The sequence below is a fragment of the Salvia hispanica genome, unplaced genomic scaffold (assembly GCF_023119035.1).
Source record: "Salvia hispanica cultivar TCC Black 2014 unplaced genomic scaffold, UniMelb_Shisp_WGS_1.0 HiC_scaffold_330, whole genome shotgun sequence".
Taxonomy (NCBI): domain Eukaryota; kingdom Viridiplantae; phylum Streptophyta; class Magnoliopsida; order Lamiales; family Lamiaceae; genus Salvia; species Salvia hispanica.
The window spans coordinates 1-17,215 of NW_025952059.1; the positions used below are offsets into that span (position 1 = coordinate 1).

The window sequence follows — 17,215 nt, forward strand, 5'->3', positions numbered from 1 at the left end:
TGTAGCATTATCTATCTTCTCTATCAAACTCCCCTAACCGAAACCAATGCCACAGGGAAGCATCAAACCTGGACGGGTGTGAAAGCCAGACTTGATGTCAGTCCAGAAGTTGCGCCACTGGTTCCATAACTCCTGTCCTTAAACCTGAAAAGAATAAATTGCATAAATGGATAGTGATTGTCACTCATCAGCTATGAAAGCAGTAAATGTGAAGCAGAACTTCAGAGCAACTCAACTATTAAGCTTATAAGTTTGGAAATCGAACGAATCCAATACAGCATCAATAAAAAAAACTGCTATACTTCAACAGAAATGCAAGGAAATCATACTTCTTGGCTACTTTAGCAGCAAGTTTGCTCTGTCCAACAGATACACGAAGCTTTCCGCTACCAGCCTGACCGAGCATTCCATAACCTTCGCCAAGTCCATCACCTTCAAGAAATCATGAAGTCTTAGGATGAGCATATATTAGTAGCCTAACACCTTCAAAATAAAAATGTACCAATCCTACTTTACATAACAAACAACACAGTTAGTATAATGGTACCTAGTGAACTCTCCTCTGGTATCCCGAACTGCATCCTGTTAGCCAGCTTCCGCATGTCTGTAATAGCATATCTGATGGAAATTGCAAGAACATTAGGATTTTGACTTGGACGTTGGAAAATATTAATTTCAACTAAAAATGAAAAAATATAATTTAATGAAGAAATAATCAATAAGGAAATTCAAGCACCTTTCTTTCATCTTCCTTAAACGCCGACCTCCTCTCTTCTTTCTGGGCTCTGAATCAGGAACCGGAAGTGGTTTAGGCTGCTTAGCAGGAGGCGGTTCTTGCCACTTCTCTATCTTTTTGTGAATCTCTGCGCGCAAAGTTCTCCCAGTTTTTCCAACTGGGTCTCCCCTAGTAGAGTCTACACGTGCAGCAAGAGTGGATTTTGAAGCCAAAAGTCGACAAGCACGCATTCTTAAGGAAGGCGGAGTACTCTGGAAAATCTCAGTTTGCTCCAAATAGCCAACACGAAATTGGGATGTTGCTGTTGAAAACCCTGCTAAATTCTTCTTTTTGGCACCAAGAAGCTGAACGTTGCATGCAGGCATTTTTGCTAATGCCGAAAGACCACCAGCTGTACCAATTATTTTTGCCGCGACAGCACTTCCAACTATGGCTGAGAGATTCGGGCAATATACCCCATTCGACTCTCCACAAAATCAAGAACCTTTTTCTTTGCAGAATCTAGAGCAAGTGCGCGATCACATGCATCAATTGTCTTTTGCAAGACATCCTCCGGAAGAGGCTTTCCACTAGTAGTTGATGCTGTGACAGAAACCACCATAATAATAGCAGACGGTAAAAATCCTTCAAGATCAACAAGCGTCAGATCCATTTCATTAGCAATCTTTTTAACAACCCGGGCATAATCAATTGGGTGGTGAACAAGAGATTCAAGTTCTGGAAATTTCAAGCGATACTTGTCACGGATGAAATTGTGAATTATCACAATCTCATTTTCAATATCGACAGACAAGGCATTACAATCAACTATCAACTGATACTCTGGATCATCTTCCAAAACAATTCCATGAGTGGAGTTCTCAGACCCATTTTCCAATGCATCTTCAACTTTCTGCAATAAAAATCAAATGTTACCAACTAGTATTACATTAATAATGAGAAAGAAGGGCGAATCATTCACTCTAAATACAGACCTATACAAGGAAATCAGTTGCGGAATAAGACAAGGGAAATGCAACAACAGAACCACCCTAAAGAAAAAGCAAGCAGCATCAGATAGATTAACTAATCCAAAGACGCATAGCATAACACAGTGGATATTGGATACATAGCTAGTAGTCTAAACTAAAACAACCTGCATGATGTCAGTAAATCGCTGAGTTTTTTGTAGCTTCGACACACTATCAAGATCATCATAGTTAAGTGCTTCTATATCAGCTAAATCACCATCTACGTCTTCTTCCATGTGCTCAGCATCGTCGTTATCTGCTTCCTGAATCAAAAGTACTATCAAACTAGGTCCACAGCCAAGAAAATAGCAAAAAGCGGAAACGTTAGGTGCTAAGTGGAGATGAACATCATGAACGGAGGACACAGCCATTACATGCAATATCGTATTCACATTCTAATAAAACTCGCATATACTTACCAGAAGATCATCTTCATTATCAGACAATTCATCAAGATCAGCCAGAAAAGAGTCATTCAGAGTTGCCTGAAACAAAATAATGTCCTGTTAAATTTAAAACTTCAAGAGATGGTCTTCACTGAGTACATAAATCTACTCTTGACGAGGCGTGCAGCAATTCAATTGGCAAATACCACGGACTATATGGCTTTAGGACAAAACCATCGAGTACCATATATTATGGACTATTAAAATGTATGAAGACTCACAAGCAAAACATTAGAAGATGTGTCTCAGAGAAAATGGTTGGCTCAGGTGATCTCAATAACACGGTTGGCTCTAGGTGATCTCAATAAACACGACCAGGAGAAAAGGAGATCGAGCATGACAGATACGCAACCACAAAGACAACACACTTCACTGTAGCCAGAGGCCTACAGCATTATGCAGGAAAACATGGGATTAGGGAAAGTGGAATTGATTCTTTTACTAAACGATTAGATAAGCCAGATGATTTAACAGCACTAACAAGGAAGATTATCAATTCCATTCCAGTACCCATCTCTTCTCCAGACTCCAACAGCAACCCAGAGTTCGTATAAACAACAATTGTATAAATTATCGATAAACAAGATTTAAATTTTAAACACATGGAACGCAGCCATCTCATGAAATCTGCAACGCCTATCAATAAAAACAACGTTCGCATCATTTTAATTTAACCACGACTCAACTAAAATCCAGGCACGTATACAATACAAACAGAAGATATAGTCCGAAGTAGTACGCAACACCAATTCATGAGTGTCTAGTAAAAACTAAATCGATTAAAAAATATCCAATCGAATTACCATATCTCGCTGATGCCCTAAATTGCTTGATGCGAACGGATTACCGCTCGAGAAAAAGGAGCGGAATTGCTAAATTCCTGCACAGAATCAGATAACGAAGAACAAGTTCAAATTAGAATCTAGGGCTCCAGAAGCGTATTGCTCAGGGCATCTCCAACGATGCTGCATAACGCAATTTTGCAGTGAAACAAAATTCCAACCATACTCAAACACGCATACAAATCTGTCCTTTTTTTGCGTTTGTGAACAGTATTCCTCCATCTTTGCAGTAGCACTGTAGCTCGACGCAAAACTTACCAGAAATTACAATTGAGTCCTTCCTTTTGATGATATTCGAAGAAGATCGAGAGCCAAGGGATGCAGAAACGGAAAATTGGAGAAGAAGAATTAGATGAAGAAACAATTACCTGATTATAGAGAGTTGTAGATGGTTGAAGAATTTGGAGATGAAATCGAAAATACAGAGAAGGGAGAAGGGGGAAAATTCAGAGGGAAGATTGAAGAGTAACGGCGATGGGAGGAGAAGGGGAAATTGCAGAGAAGGGGAAGATAGAAGAAGAAGATGACTGGAATTGAGAGAAAATTATGGCATGGGCTAATTAGATTTTAATTGGCATGGGCTAATTAAACATATGTATTTGTTTTTGAATTTGAGATGGGCTAATTAATTATCATATGGGCTAATTCATTACAACATGGGCTACTTAATTATCATATGTTTAATGCAGTCTATTTATTTGTTTTAGGATATAGACGGTTTCATCAATATTTTGTTCAACAAGTTAATTGCTATAGTATTTATTTTATTAGTATTAATTATTTTATTGAGTATGAATTGTAATATTATAATACAATAAATTAAATAATAGTACAATATTTAATAATAAAGTACTCCTATTTTACATAACACACCACAATTGATCCTACAAATGGAAATTACATTACAACGACATAAAATTAAAATAAAGACAAACGACAATTACAATAACAAAATGAAAAACATAATCTAATAATCCGGTAATCCAGAACGTGAACCTCCTATATTATCGAAGTACGGGATATGTTCAGTTGCATAATTATTTGGTTTGCTTCTGATTTTTTTAGAAAATGCGCTTCTCTAAAAAAATAAGACGTACTATCGTGATCGACTATAGAGCTCAAGTCCATAGCCATGATTTTATTTTCTTCCTTGATATTTTGCCATATTATATGTTATCTTTGTTGCATTCAAGTTTCTGATGACACAAGGAGGTCAGGAAGTTGGACAATGATTAACAAAGATGATCTAAACACCCACGTACCGCTTACTTTGTAAAACCTAGGATCACGTAGTACTCCATTATTTTAGGTGGGGCGTCAGAAAAGGATGTGTTTCTAAAATCATAAATTTTGGAAAAAAAATTGACGTTTCTCCAACTCGACCGATTAGTTCACTTACATAACTCGACTTTATACATCGAATTCAATTTAGGAAAAAAATTGAATTGTGGGAATACACTATAAGACATAAATTTGTGATATTAACAACCAAATTTTAAATTAGTGGTAAATATCATATTTTGGCCGGATTTATTACCATTACACCTATAATTTTTCTTGTCATAAGGGCCAAAATATTGTTGCTTTGTAGGATAGACTATCATTTAGTATTTTTTAACTTTAGTAATCTGTCTTCGTAAATAGAGGATTAGGGATGTGCTTAAAAACAACTAATTTAAGGTTTAATATACATCCAATCTCGTCGCTTGCCATGTGGCACGAAACATGAAATATTGTAAACACCAAAATGCAATATACATTTGTAGAAGCGTTGATGGATTTCGACGATTGCATTTTCGTTATATGCATATGCATTTTATATTGTTAAGTTTTGCATTGTAATAGACGGTTAATTTGCATTTTATATATTTTGTTTTATTTATGTTAAAATGCAAAACTCAACAATATATAATGCATTTGATGCAATCTACTTCGCTATAACTAAAGTGCAATTTGGGAAATTCATCTACACCTTCACAAGTAATATTTTCACATAAAAGTCTATCCACATTTGGAGTAACATTTAATTTCCATATTTGCACATAAAATTTTACCCCATTATTCACTAAAATTACACAAACGCTATTATCATATTAAAATAAATCAAAACAAAATAAAAAATCAAAAAGTCAAAAATGACCACCTTCAATTAACTCATTTCATTTATTACACACTTCATCATCTCACTTCATTTATTACACACATCATCTCACTCCACCATCTCATTTCATTTATTACACACTCCACATCTCACTTCATTAATTACACACTCTACAAATTCTTTAAGATCCGGTTATAACTAAATGTTACTACAAACGCTGACATGGAGAGTATTAAAGAACTAGTATGAGATTGATACTTGTACATATAGTAAGTTTCCTAAAATGAAAACAACATCTTCTCTACTTTTTTATCTCTCTTACTTTACTCTCTTTCAACAACTCACAAAATAACACTACATAAAATCTCGCACGATTCCCAAATATTTCATTTTAAGTGGGACGATGGAGTATATTTCTGCTTTTTACTAATTCAATCAGTGTAACGCTTTTGTTTCCCGCATATTGGATAGATGTTACTCCATAATTGCATTTGGGTTTCATTTTATAGAGCTAAAGTTTTACCAAAACCTTGATTTGGTATTTAAAATTTTTAATGCTCATTTTGCAAAATCTATAATATAATATAATGCTGTTGATTAATCAGGTTTATTTATGAAGACAAAGAAGTATTGATTTGAGAGGAAGCCACGTCAGCGCTGCTTGGTTTTGTAAATGGACAACTAACTTTCTACAGACAATTAAATGCGTCGCCGCTTTATTAACTACCCAATTGTTTTCAGACCAAATTCTTAACAGTTTGGAAAATGAAAAAACTCTTGAAATTTGTTTCCTCATGCCAACCCTCCAAATTTCATTCGAGGTTTTACTGCGATCGCCCACCTTCTTCTCTCTCCAATCATCCTGGTGCGTCTTATGCATGCCAATCATCAATTTCGACTCTTTTCATTGCTTCTTGAGGTTTTGTATTGGCATGATTTGTGTGAATTGGGTATGCATTTGGTCCAGTTGAAGAAAGACTCTACCGTTTGGCTATTTTGTGGTTTTTATAATTCCTTAATGTGATTGTGGTTACGAACAAAGTGCCCAAATTCGGATGTAATTATCACATCCCTAAGAATCGAATCTCCTTAGGTTTTTGTTTGATCTGCTTCTCAATTACCTCCAGGACCACTCGCTTATTATAAGAGTCTCGTTAATCAAGGGAAGTTGAAACATGATTCTTACCAGGAAAAGGTTGTGTTCCAGCTCGAAAATCTACTCCAGAGGCTCCACCAGTATGAGAGAGATATGGAGGAATACCATGTGAGCTTATGTTTGAGATGATGCTCGTCTTTTTCTCCATGATTTACTGTCTTTTCGCAGGCAAACCTTGCTAAGTGGGAAGAGAATCGGGAAAATGAGAGGCGGAGACTATTGTTGGACGAGGCCAAGACAAAACAGCAGGCTGGTGGATCATCACCCGTGAGCAGGAGAAGGAGTTTTATGAACAAGTGGCTGTCACGGCTGAGGCAAACCGTTCCATTCTCTCTATTGTCAGTATTGAGCTCTGCTTTACTGCTGTTTCTTTCCCGCTACATTGATGATTTGTCTTGATGTAGCACAAGTGCTGATAGTGTTGAGCCCGGCGTGGGAAAGTGGGTGTCATATCTGAACAGAGAAAAGAAACTAGATGTGATGGTTGGGCAGCGTCCTACAGCTCCTCCGGCCCCAAAAGGATTGTACATTTATGGAAATGTTGGAAGTGGTTTGCTGCTTCATCTTACTTCATCTTTAATATGGTCGCTTGATTCAGTCTTATATAATCGAAGTTTACTTCATGATCTGTTTTCAAATTGTGAATTTTCATGGTGGAGTCTTCCTCATGCAGGGAAGACAATGCTAATGGACATGTTTTATGGTGCCACAGAGGGAATTGTTCAACATCGGAGACGGCTTCATTTTCATGAGGCAAGTGCTTGATAAACTGTAGTAGTATATATGGATGATCTGTTCTTGAGATAATAAAGTGGCACGGTTTAGTTTATTTTATCAGAAATCCTGATCATCTAAGATTAACATCGGCAGGCTATGCTTCAAATTCATGATCTCATGCATAAAGTGTGGAAGAGTCGAAAGATGGAGGAGTCTTTTCAATCTAGCATTTCCAACTGGGTTATGAGTCTTCCATTTGATACAAAAGTTAAGGAATGGCTGGTTGAAGAAGAGAAATATAAGCAAGAGATGAATATGAAAAATATTCTTCCAGCTGTTGCCGACAAGTTTCTCACTGATGCACAAGGACATCGAAGAGGAGCCAGTATTCTATGCTTTGACGAAATACAGGTTTGACAACTGTGCCCACCCTCCAAGTTTATCTCATAAGCAACTCACCGAGTAATGTTTAAACCTTTGATGTAGTATATAGGACTTGCACAATTTTAATTGTGTCGTTACACTATCTTTTCTCTGTTTGTGTCCTCTGAGCTGAGAAGCTCAACATCTTGGTTTATTTTTCTTGCTACAGACAGTTGATGTATTTGCTATTGTGGCCTTATCTGGAATTGTGAGCAGACTATTGAGCACAGGAACTGTTCTTGTCGCTACAAGTAATCGCGCTCCCAGGGATCTAAATCAGGTTTGCCTCAGCTAAAATCTTCTAGATGATGGACCCTCCTGTCACGGTTTCATTCTCTACAAATAAAAAATCTCTTCCTGTTCAGGATGGCATGCAGAAAGAGATATTTGAAGAACTTCTGGCTAAAATGGAGGATCACTGTGAAAATGTTCTGATTGGAAGCGAAATTGATTACCGGCGTCATATAGCATTGAGTTCATCTGATCAGGCAAGAACTTGTAACCTCCAGTCGTACGATTGGTGTATAATTTTTGATTATGTGATAATTTTTTACTCGAACAAGTAGTTTTGGTTCAACCTTGAACTTGGTAGTTGAAGAGTGTAATTAGATTGACTTGCTTGAAATGTGTTTTATTGATATTGAGTTTTTTGGTGAGTGATCAGACTCATTACTATTGGCCTCTCGATAGTACCAAAACGAAGGAATACGAGAGTATGTGGAACAAGATTGTCGGAGAGTCTGGAGAGAGGGTTACTTCTCAAACTCTTCCGGTGATGTTTGGAAGGTACCAAAGTGATAAGAACTAATCAATATATATCTGGCTTTTGATTGATATATCATATTTTGGCAGAACATTGGAAGTGCCTCAGAGCTGCAACGGGGTGGCACGGTTCACATTTGAATATTTATGTGGCCAACCGGTATGCTCCGCCGTTCGGGTCAATTGTTTTGCAATATATTTATACCTTTTTCTAAATCAAGCCTAGATTACCTTACATTGTAAATTCTACTTGTTGAATCCAATTGAGGTGTGCTAAGGTTTTGTCCTCCATGTTAGTTATCTTATTTCCTTTTCTGTAATTAGTCTCGCATAACAATTGCAGATTGGGGCAGCTGATTATATTGCTATCGCCAAAACCTTCCATACAGTCTTCATTGCAGATATTCCTGTTATGAGTATGCGTATCCGAGATAAGGTACCTATTTCTGGTCTTATTACCTTCACAGAAATTAATTCTGAGCTAAGCTTTGATGAACTAAACAATCATCCTTTTTAGGCCAGAAGGTTTATCACACTTGTCGATGAACTGTACAATTACCATTGTTGCCTGTATTGCTCTGCTGCTGCTTCCATCGATGATCTATTCCAAGGAACTGATGAGGGTGTGCTGTTTGATTTAGAAAGGCAAGCATTCGTGAATTGCTTCATTTCACCCTTCATCAACACTTTAGCTACCCTCAACCTTCTTCACTGTGTAATGATTGTGTTTTCATTTTGCTTTGCAGCTTTCAATTTGAAACAGAAACAGAAAGCACGAAACTGAGACGAGATGTTTCTCAGAAGGCAGTGTGAGTTCAGGAGGAACACCCACCGCAATAGTTTCCCTTCTATCTGGTCAAGAGGAGATGTTTGCATTCAGAAGAGCTGTGAGTATATCTCCTTCTGCAGTTCCTTGTACATCCAAGATGAGATTCTTTTCCTTTTATCCGGTTTCTAGTCGAGCAAATAATCAAGCATGAATCACGTCTTTGTCTTCTTCTTGAGGAAGATCTCAAAAGCTCATCGATCCGGATAAGCACCTAGCATGAACATGACGGTATATGTAGATATATATGTATACATTCTTGAAGACATATAAGCACAAAATGCAGTGAATTGGAAATGTAGCTCTTGTCTGCAAAAAGTTAACAGAAGAGCAACCATTTTCTTGATTTCATGGATTCAAAATGCTACTCCCTATTTATTTGACTGGATTCTTGATCACTGCGTGCTGCTAGAATCTAAAAGATGTTGAATTGTTGCAGGTTTCGCTCTGATTGAAATGCAGTCGCCGTTATACCTTGAAGGCGTACGCTATATTCATCCTTATTACCAAGGAAAGGAACAAGGTTCGGAGATGGGCATCCATAGATAATACCGTTCTTTTTAAGATGTACTACTAATTCTTATTTATGGAACTACTGTCTGACCATTTTGGTCTATTAGTAGATACATTCATTAGTGTTTGGAGAATAAAACTTTTTGATTCTTGAATACATGTATTTTTATGGTAGAATTGAAGGGTCTTACTTCTTAGCATAGATTTGAGATTGTGTGTTCACTGTTGTGTGTGTGTGACAGATGCCTCTTATCAACAATGACTTATTTTCAAGTTTAGTTGTGTGTGTGTGACAGATGCCTCTTATCAACAACGGCTTGCACTACAATTGTAACAATTATACGTAACAGTGGTACATATTAATAAATTGTAAATTAGTACTTACATAGTTTGAATCTCAACAAATGGTGACATTTCATTTTCAGTTCTAGTAATGGTAATATTAAAGTAGTAGTAGTAGTAGTAGTAGTAGTAGTAGTAGTATGAGATTTCTATTTTATGCAACAAAATCAGACTCTGCAACTTGCAGATATTAACCACAGGAAAAATTCATCCCCTCATTTTATGTGAGTCTGTGAAGAGGGAAGAACAAAGTCCCACCTCACCTTTTTTTCTGTTCCTCACATAAAAGAACACTTCATTGATACCTCCGCATCCATCCATCAAACTCATTGCACATCTAATTACTATATCCATATTATAATTACTATATGATTGCTGATGTAGCATCTTACACTATTTCCCCTAGGTAGGTCTACTATCTCGATTTAGAATATTTTCCTATATGCTCACCTACCCAGTTGTTTACAATGGAGTTTCAGCCAACCCATTTGCCCAAAATCGCATCTTTTCCCCGTTACCTTTATCATTCCTCCTCGAGACATGAAATAAGTTTTGTGTTGAAATTATCACACGCACAGAGAAGCAAGGCGACTCTGTGTGATATAGTTTTTCTCTTTCTGCTTCTAGGTTTCTGGAGATATTGAATGATGGGTGGTAGAGCAGAAATGAAACCTCTATCGTTCAAGAAAGGTAGTAGGATTTTATCAGATTCTCATTTGGGCCTTCATTGGAGCAATCAAGATTGCAACTTTCATCCAGGTGGTGGGTTGTTTGCCTCTGTCCAAATGGGAAATGAAGGAAATGGGGGTCTGAAATTACCCTGTGCTGATTTTCTACTGAAATATGTTTCATTGCCAGAGGAAAATGGTTTGGGGGAAAAGAAGAAAAAAGAGGGCTTAAGCTAAAGATTAAGATCCCTAATCCCTCGTTAAGGAGGTTAGTTAGTGGTGGAATTGCTGGGGCGTTTCTAGGACTGTTGTTGCTCCTTTGGAAACGATTAGGACTCACTTGATGGTGGGTAGCAGTGGGCATTCCACAACTGAGGTGTTCAACAACATTATGCAAACAGATGGATGGAAAGGATTGTTTAGAGGGAATTTTGTTAATGTGATTCGTGTTGCCCGAGCAAAGCCATAGAGGTAAGAGGAGTTATAGGACGTTGTCTAAGTTATGTCGATTGTCTCAACTTTGATTTCCAGCCTCTGTTTTTTAAGTCTGTGGTTTTAAGCTTTACATGGTTTGTTGTTAGCTGGTGTTCATTGTAAATACTGCTACTACTTAATTTGTAGAGATACGCTACTGAGTTTGGGCACTTAAATGGTTTATATAATGAGGTGTATAAATAGGTAACTTATCACTGTGGTATATGTATTGAATTGTAAATTTTGTATTTTGTGAAGGTTGGGAAAAATGAGATTTAAGAGGGTGAAGTTGCAACATCTTATGTACTTGAATCTGTCGATTACTGTGGCACACGGCATACAAGTTACTCTCATGATGTAGATTTTAATTTTATTCTTGTTATTGTATTCCTCCTTGAGTTCTGTATGTTCTCTAGGAATCCCACAATCTTCCTACCCACATAGCACTCCAATTTTCCCTGTCAAGATCAAGTTCACAGTTTCTCTACGGAGCAAGACCTATTACGCAACAATAAGTAGGCTTTCTAGAGATGAAAACTCTCTAAAGTGGAATATGTTGTTTCATATCCGAGTAGAAACTACCTATATCCAGCTCCCAGCCCCTTGGTTATATATATACCATGAATGCCTTGATCTTCAAAATCATTCACAAACCAAATCTTTCGATGTGAACATAATATTTCCGCGACCTTTTAGCTTGTCTGTGTTGGTGTTGAGTATGTCACTTTATAACTTTGGACCTTGCTGATATTTCTGTTTTATATGACTTTTTAGTCTTTGTACTCCTTCCTATCTCTGCTGAATTCGTTTTTTCATGTCTAATTTTGACAAAAGATATGATCATCTCCTCAATATGTCCTACAACTATTTAATTTATTTGCTTTCACCGATTGGAGATTTAAGCACTGTTTCCTGCTAAATATTGAGCACCATAAACACGTGCTGAGCTGATGTGCATATGTTTGCTGCTCTTACACATAACCTTGAATCATATGTTTGCTCTACCCTTTCTTGAAAACTACACTTTCTGTTGCAGTTATTTGTTTATGATACTGTCAACAAGAACTTGTCTTCAAAACCCGGTGAACAGCCCAAATTACCCATTCCTCCTTCTCTAGTCGCAGGCGCCTCAGCTGGGGTCACCTCGACACTGGTCACCTACCCCTCGAGCTACTCAAAACTCGACTAACCATACAGGTATGTAACTAATATACTTCATATCTGAAGTTCTTTCAATTTCCAGACCATTTATGCTACTCGCTCACAGAGAGGAGTCTACAACGGTCTGCTGGATGCATTTGTCAAAATACTGCAAGAGGGTGGTCCAGGCGAGCTCTACAGAGGCCTGCCCAAGCCTCATTGGAGTTATTCCTTATGCTGCCACCAACTACTGTGCGTACGACACTCTACGAAAAGCCTACAGGAAAATCTTCAAAGAAGAAAAGATAGGCAATATAGAAACACTCTTGATCGGGTCAGCAGCCGGCGCTATTTCTAGCACTGCCACGTTCCCTCTGAAGTTGCGCGTAAGCACATGCAGGTAGGGGCTGTGAGCGGGAGGCAGGTGTACAAGAACGTGCTGCACGCTCTCGCCTGCATCCTCGAACGAGATGGGATAGGAGGTTTGTACAAAGGGCTTGGCCCGAGTTGTCTGAAGCTGGTGCCTGCTGCTGGGATATCTTTCATGTGTTATGAAGCATGTAAGAAGATTTTGGTGGAGAAAGAAGAGGATGCATAGGGAAATCTGTTTTGCAGAATAAATCCCTCAGGGGTTTAAGTTTAACCATGTCAATTGACATTTTACAGGTTTCTTTACAAAATTTGTTTTAGTGTAGGAATTTTTGCTCGGAATTGTAGTATGTTTTTGAGATGAGAATCGATATGGTTTTTTTTTTTTTTTTTCTGTTTGCTTGAACTTATTTTGTGTAAATGAGGTATTTTTGGGTCGACCTTGTTTTTTACATTTAAACCCTTTTGTTTTTTTGTAATGTGATGGAGCTCAACCAACTGTTAATACCAATCAACTAGAAGAATCCAATTCGAGCAAGTTTCCAAAACTCGAAAGCCTTGAATTTAGATAATGTTAAATAGCATAATCAAAGCTGACATGGTTTTCTAGTTTCTACATAGTACTAAGTTCTAGTTACTATCGTAAAAGACATCATTTTAACACCGACAAGATTAGTCTTTGTCTACCTAGATTTGACTTCATAAACATGTACTCTCATTCTACTCTTTGCCTCTGCCATCCTGTCCGATTTTCCCAAAAATATCTCAATCTAAAAGAATGAAAAGAAATTATTTTTGCAATAGAAGCTCTAATGCAAGGAAACTAAACAAATGAGCAGAAATCTCGTATTGTTGTAGCCAGCCATCCTTGCCTTGGGAAAGGGCCTCGAGCCCGGCTCGTCCCTCATGTCTACCGTCAGTGTCCTGATCTCTTTGTGCATCACAAAATGTAAATATGTTTAGTTTATGTGGTAAATATGTTGATAACAACATATTTACCACATAAACAGACACGTGTGCAAAATCATATGCATATAAGATACTATCTTAGACATGTCTACATCGTTTTCACATCTACAAACTCGTACGAGCAAGCATGTCATACATCAAGAACTCTAATTTCTTGAATTTGGATGGTAAGGGAAATGACAACATACTATATTTCATTCCATGATCCTTGGCAACTTCCTCTCTAGCAGCAACTTACATACAACAACTCAAGCTCTAGCAGCAGCTAATGCATTCTACAATAATCTAACTGCACGCCATCATCAACTGGAGAAGAAGCTAGCTCGACAGAATCAACCCCTTTCAACATGACAAGAGTGAATAGAGATCCAATGCAGCATTGCCTCGAAGGGAAACTCTCCGTCACCCTCTCACTTGTATTCTTCACATCCAACATCTGAACATCACATTCCTACTTTCTTCCCTCTTGCGCTCCTGCAGTCGTGTTCTTCAGTATCTGCAAATTGTATCCGATTTAGGAGTAAGAACGCATGACTGGGGATGTATTCCCAAGATGCTTTCTAAAGCACAAAGAGCCGTAGTTCACAATGAATGACTTCTGCATTCACAACATCTTCCAAACAATTTTAAACATTATGGAAAAAAGAATTTTGATTTCTAATAGAGACAATGAACGACATGACAAACGAGACACTATAGGCATAGGATCTAAGTTTTTTCAACTTCAGAAGACTTAAACATTTAGTCCACGGATAGAAGGCAATAGAATTGAGTTGCGTACAATGTCTATACTACATATTCCCATTCGATTAAGCTATCTAACCTTTCATGTATCTTGAACAATGAATCACACAAGGTTATACTTTATCCCCATGGTTAGGCAAAAACATGAAGAGCAAGACATTGTGATAACACATACACAAGCTCAAATTGTTCTACGAGTTTCTTGTAAACAAGGTATTCTTGAACAAAGTAGGAGTAATAGTACTAGCAAGCAGCAAAAATCAAACTTGTACCTGTCTAAGCATTTGGTTCTCATTTTGCAAAGTGGAGAGCCTCTCTTCAAGCTCAGCATTCTTAGTTTCTAACTCCTTAACTCGAGCCTCCAAATCGATCAAATACGCCTTCTTCCTCTCCCTCGCTTGCTGAGCTGAGACTCTATTCCTCAACAGCCTTGCACCAAAAAAGAAAAATTGAAAACAATTACCAAAATGCACTTGACATATAACCAACAGCACCAAGACAAAAACCTCTCCCTAAACAGCCCAAATGCATGACTGGTCTGTTTTCAATACCCATCACAATAAGGCTAAGCTCATCCTAATTTTGAGGGACCCAAAGAATATGTTCGGACAAGAGGTGACATGGCTTGATATGATTGGATAAGGATACGCCTTAATTACTTAACATACCGTTTTAACCTCTTGTTTTCTTTGTCAGCAGGGCTCCTCCTCTCCTCTTCGAGCCGGCGCTGACGGCTGCGCGGGCCCCGCTAACAAACCTCCATCCCGGCCTGAGGTTGTCGTGCCGGCTGCCTCCGCACCCATCTCCGGCACTCTTTCGATCTCATCATCACTCTCCATTCCTTCCAAGATTCAATTTTGAAATGAGGAGTACAAAGTATATTCTTTGATCCGTTATAATTCACCGAAATGCACCCGAATCCGAATAACACAATCTCACATACTTCCTAAAATTGATCAACATCGCTCACTCATTCTAAGCTAGGATCTTTGATCTTACTACAAGTCTACAACCTAAAAAAAAAAAAAGAGTTTTGATTTACAACAAGCAAAGACTGAAACTTTTATAAATGAAATTCAGAGATAGTAGAAACTAAAGTACACAGCCATCTCACTAATGCAGCACGTAGCAAAAAACTTAAAAAGAATCCATTTTGGTAAGGAAAAATGAGTTTTGAGAAGCAAATCCAAATAATACCTTCTTTAACTTCAGCGTTAAGGGCAGAGCTAGAAGATCTCTCACTGCTAGAAGGCAGAGAGCTGGCGGCGATAGAACTCGTGGCTTGTTCTTGCATTTCTCCAACTAATAAAAAACACAGCCAAGAAGAATTGCGGCAGGAGAGAAAAATTACTAAAAAAATATATATAGAGAATGTAGGATGAGTGGTAATTCAGGCTTCAGAGAGAAAAAGAGCGGGACGTAAATGTTGGAGAGAGAAGAAAAGAGTGAAGCTCTGAGCTACAGTAACCGTTAGATAGAGCTTAATCCGACGAAGCAGAGGCAACCATCGTGGCGGTGTTTGAGCCATAACGTGTTCGATTAATCAAAGGTCGATGAGGCGGTAACGTGATCATATTCCATCCGTTCGATTATAAATTTCATCGGACGGCTGTGATTGGTTGGACTAGGTGCATTGAATTGGGTGTACTCTATTTTTGGGCAGGAGATATGTAATTTCTGCTTTCACCCTCGGAATTTGAAAATCACTATTTCACCCCTCAAGTTTTCAACAATAAGGTGATTATTTACTAGTAGTCTTGGTGTTCACATTTTATTATAAAACCAAGATAAAAAAAGTAGGTCTCATATTCTACTAACTTTTTACCCACTTTACTATTTAAAGTCAAATAATTTCTTAAAACCCGTGCCGATCAAATATGGGACATTTATTCACGGACAGAGGAGTAATATTAATATATTATAATATTATTATTTTATTATTTATTTTAAAATTTAAATTAGGTTTAGTCAAATGGAGCACTCGGTATTAGCGTGAAAATAGATTTTTCATTTTTCATTCTAAATTGATTATTATAGTGTCGTTATTGTGTCATGTCATATATGCGTTGTTATCGTGTCGTGTTGATCGAAGTGGTTCGTGTCGTTAATAGGTTTATGTCGTGTTGGTAATCGATGGTACGGGTCGTATTCATATTCGTGTTTGGAGTTTTCTTTATGGATCGTGTTCAGTGTTTGTTGTTATCGTGTGGTATTATCGTGTCGACACGATAACGCTGATGCGCACAATTTGCCACCCTAACTAATAGTACTTGAGAATCTGAGATCATATTAATGCATGGTTGATGGGATGAGATCACAGTAATGACGGAAGAGAAATTAATCACTAAATAGGGAATGTCAATTTAATCCAATTCAATCAATTTCGGATCATGTACACTCATTTCAAATTATTAGTACAATTTTTAGTATTTACTTTAACACCATGTAGTTTCATAACGAATGCTTACATTTTTGCAAATATGAAATAAAGTCGATATTTTTAGATATTTGACTGCAACTCGAGGAACTAAAATTCGAGAATAGACACCAAAAATCAAAAGTAAACATATACTAAAATTGAATAATTGGCCACCAAGAATTTTGCACCCAAAAAAATCCCTAAAAATATTACTACAACTCTTGTAGTATTAACGATTTCAAGATTATATACGTGTGCATAGGCCTCAAATTGGGTACCCGCGGATACCGATCCGAAAGTTTGTGCCGATCCGAAATTCCCAAAATTCAATACCCGATACCCGACCGAATTTGATTTGATTCCAAATACCGACTCGGGTATCCAGGTCCCAATTGTGATTTTGATTTTTTTTTTTTTTAAAATTAACTACAAACTTTTAGAATTTATAATATTATTTAATTCAAATTTAATATAAAGTTGAAGTACTAATATCCAAGTAAAAATACCTACAAACTTTTAGAAATACAAAATTCTTATAGTAGCTCGAATTAAAGAGAA

General features: G+C 37.4%; 4 pseudogenes; 2 read left to right on the forward strand and 2 right to left on the reverse strand.

The window, feature by feature from the left end:
• Positions 1-62: 62 nt before the first annotated feature.
• LOC125198940 lies at positions 63-3,115 on the reverse strand (annotated as a pseudogene).
• Positions 3,116-5,854: 2,739 nt separating this feature from the next.
• LOC125198943 lies at positions 5,855-9,403 on the forward strand (annotated as a pseudogene).
• A 981-nt stretch (positions 9,404-10,384) lies between these two features.
• LOC125198944 lies at positions 10,385-12,963 on the forward strand (annotated as a pseudogene).
• A 702-nt stretch (positions 12,964-13,665) lies between these two features.
• On the reverse strand, positions 13,666-15,589 carry LOC125198946 (annotated as a pseudogene).
• Between the last annotated feature and the right edge of the window lie 1,626 nt (positions 15,590-17,215).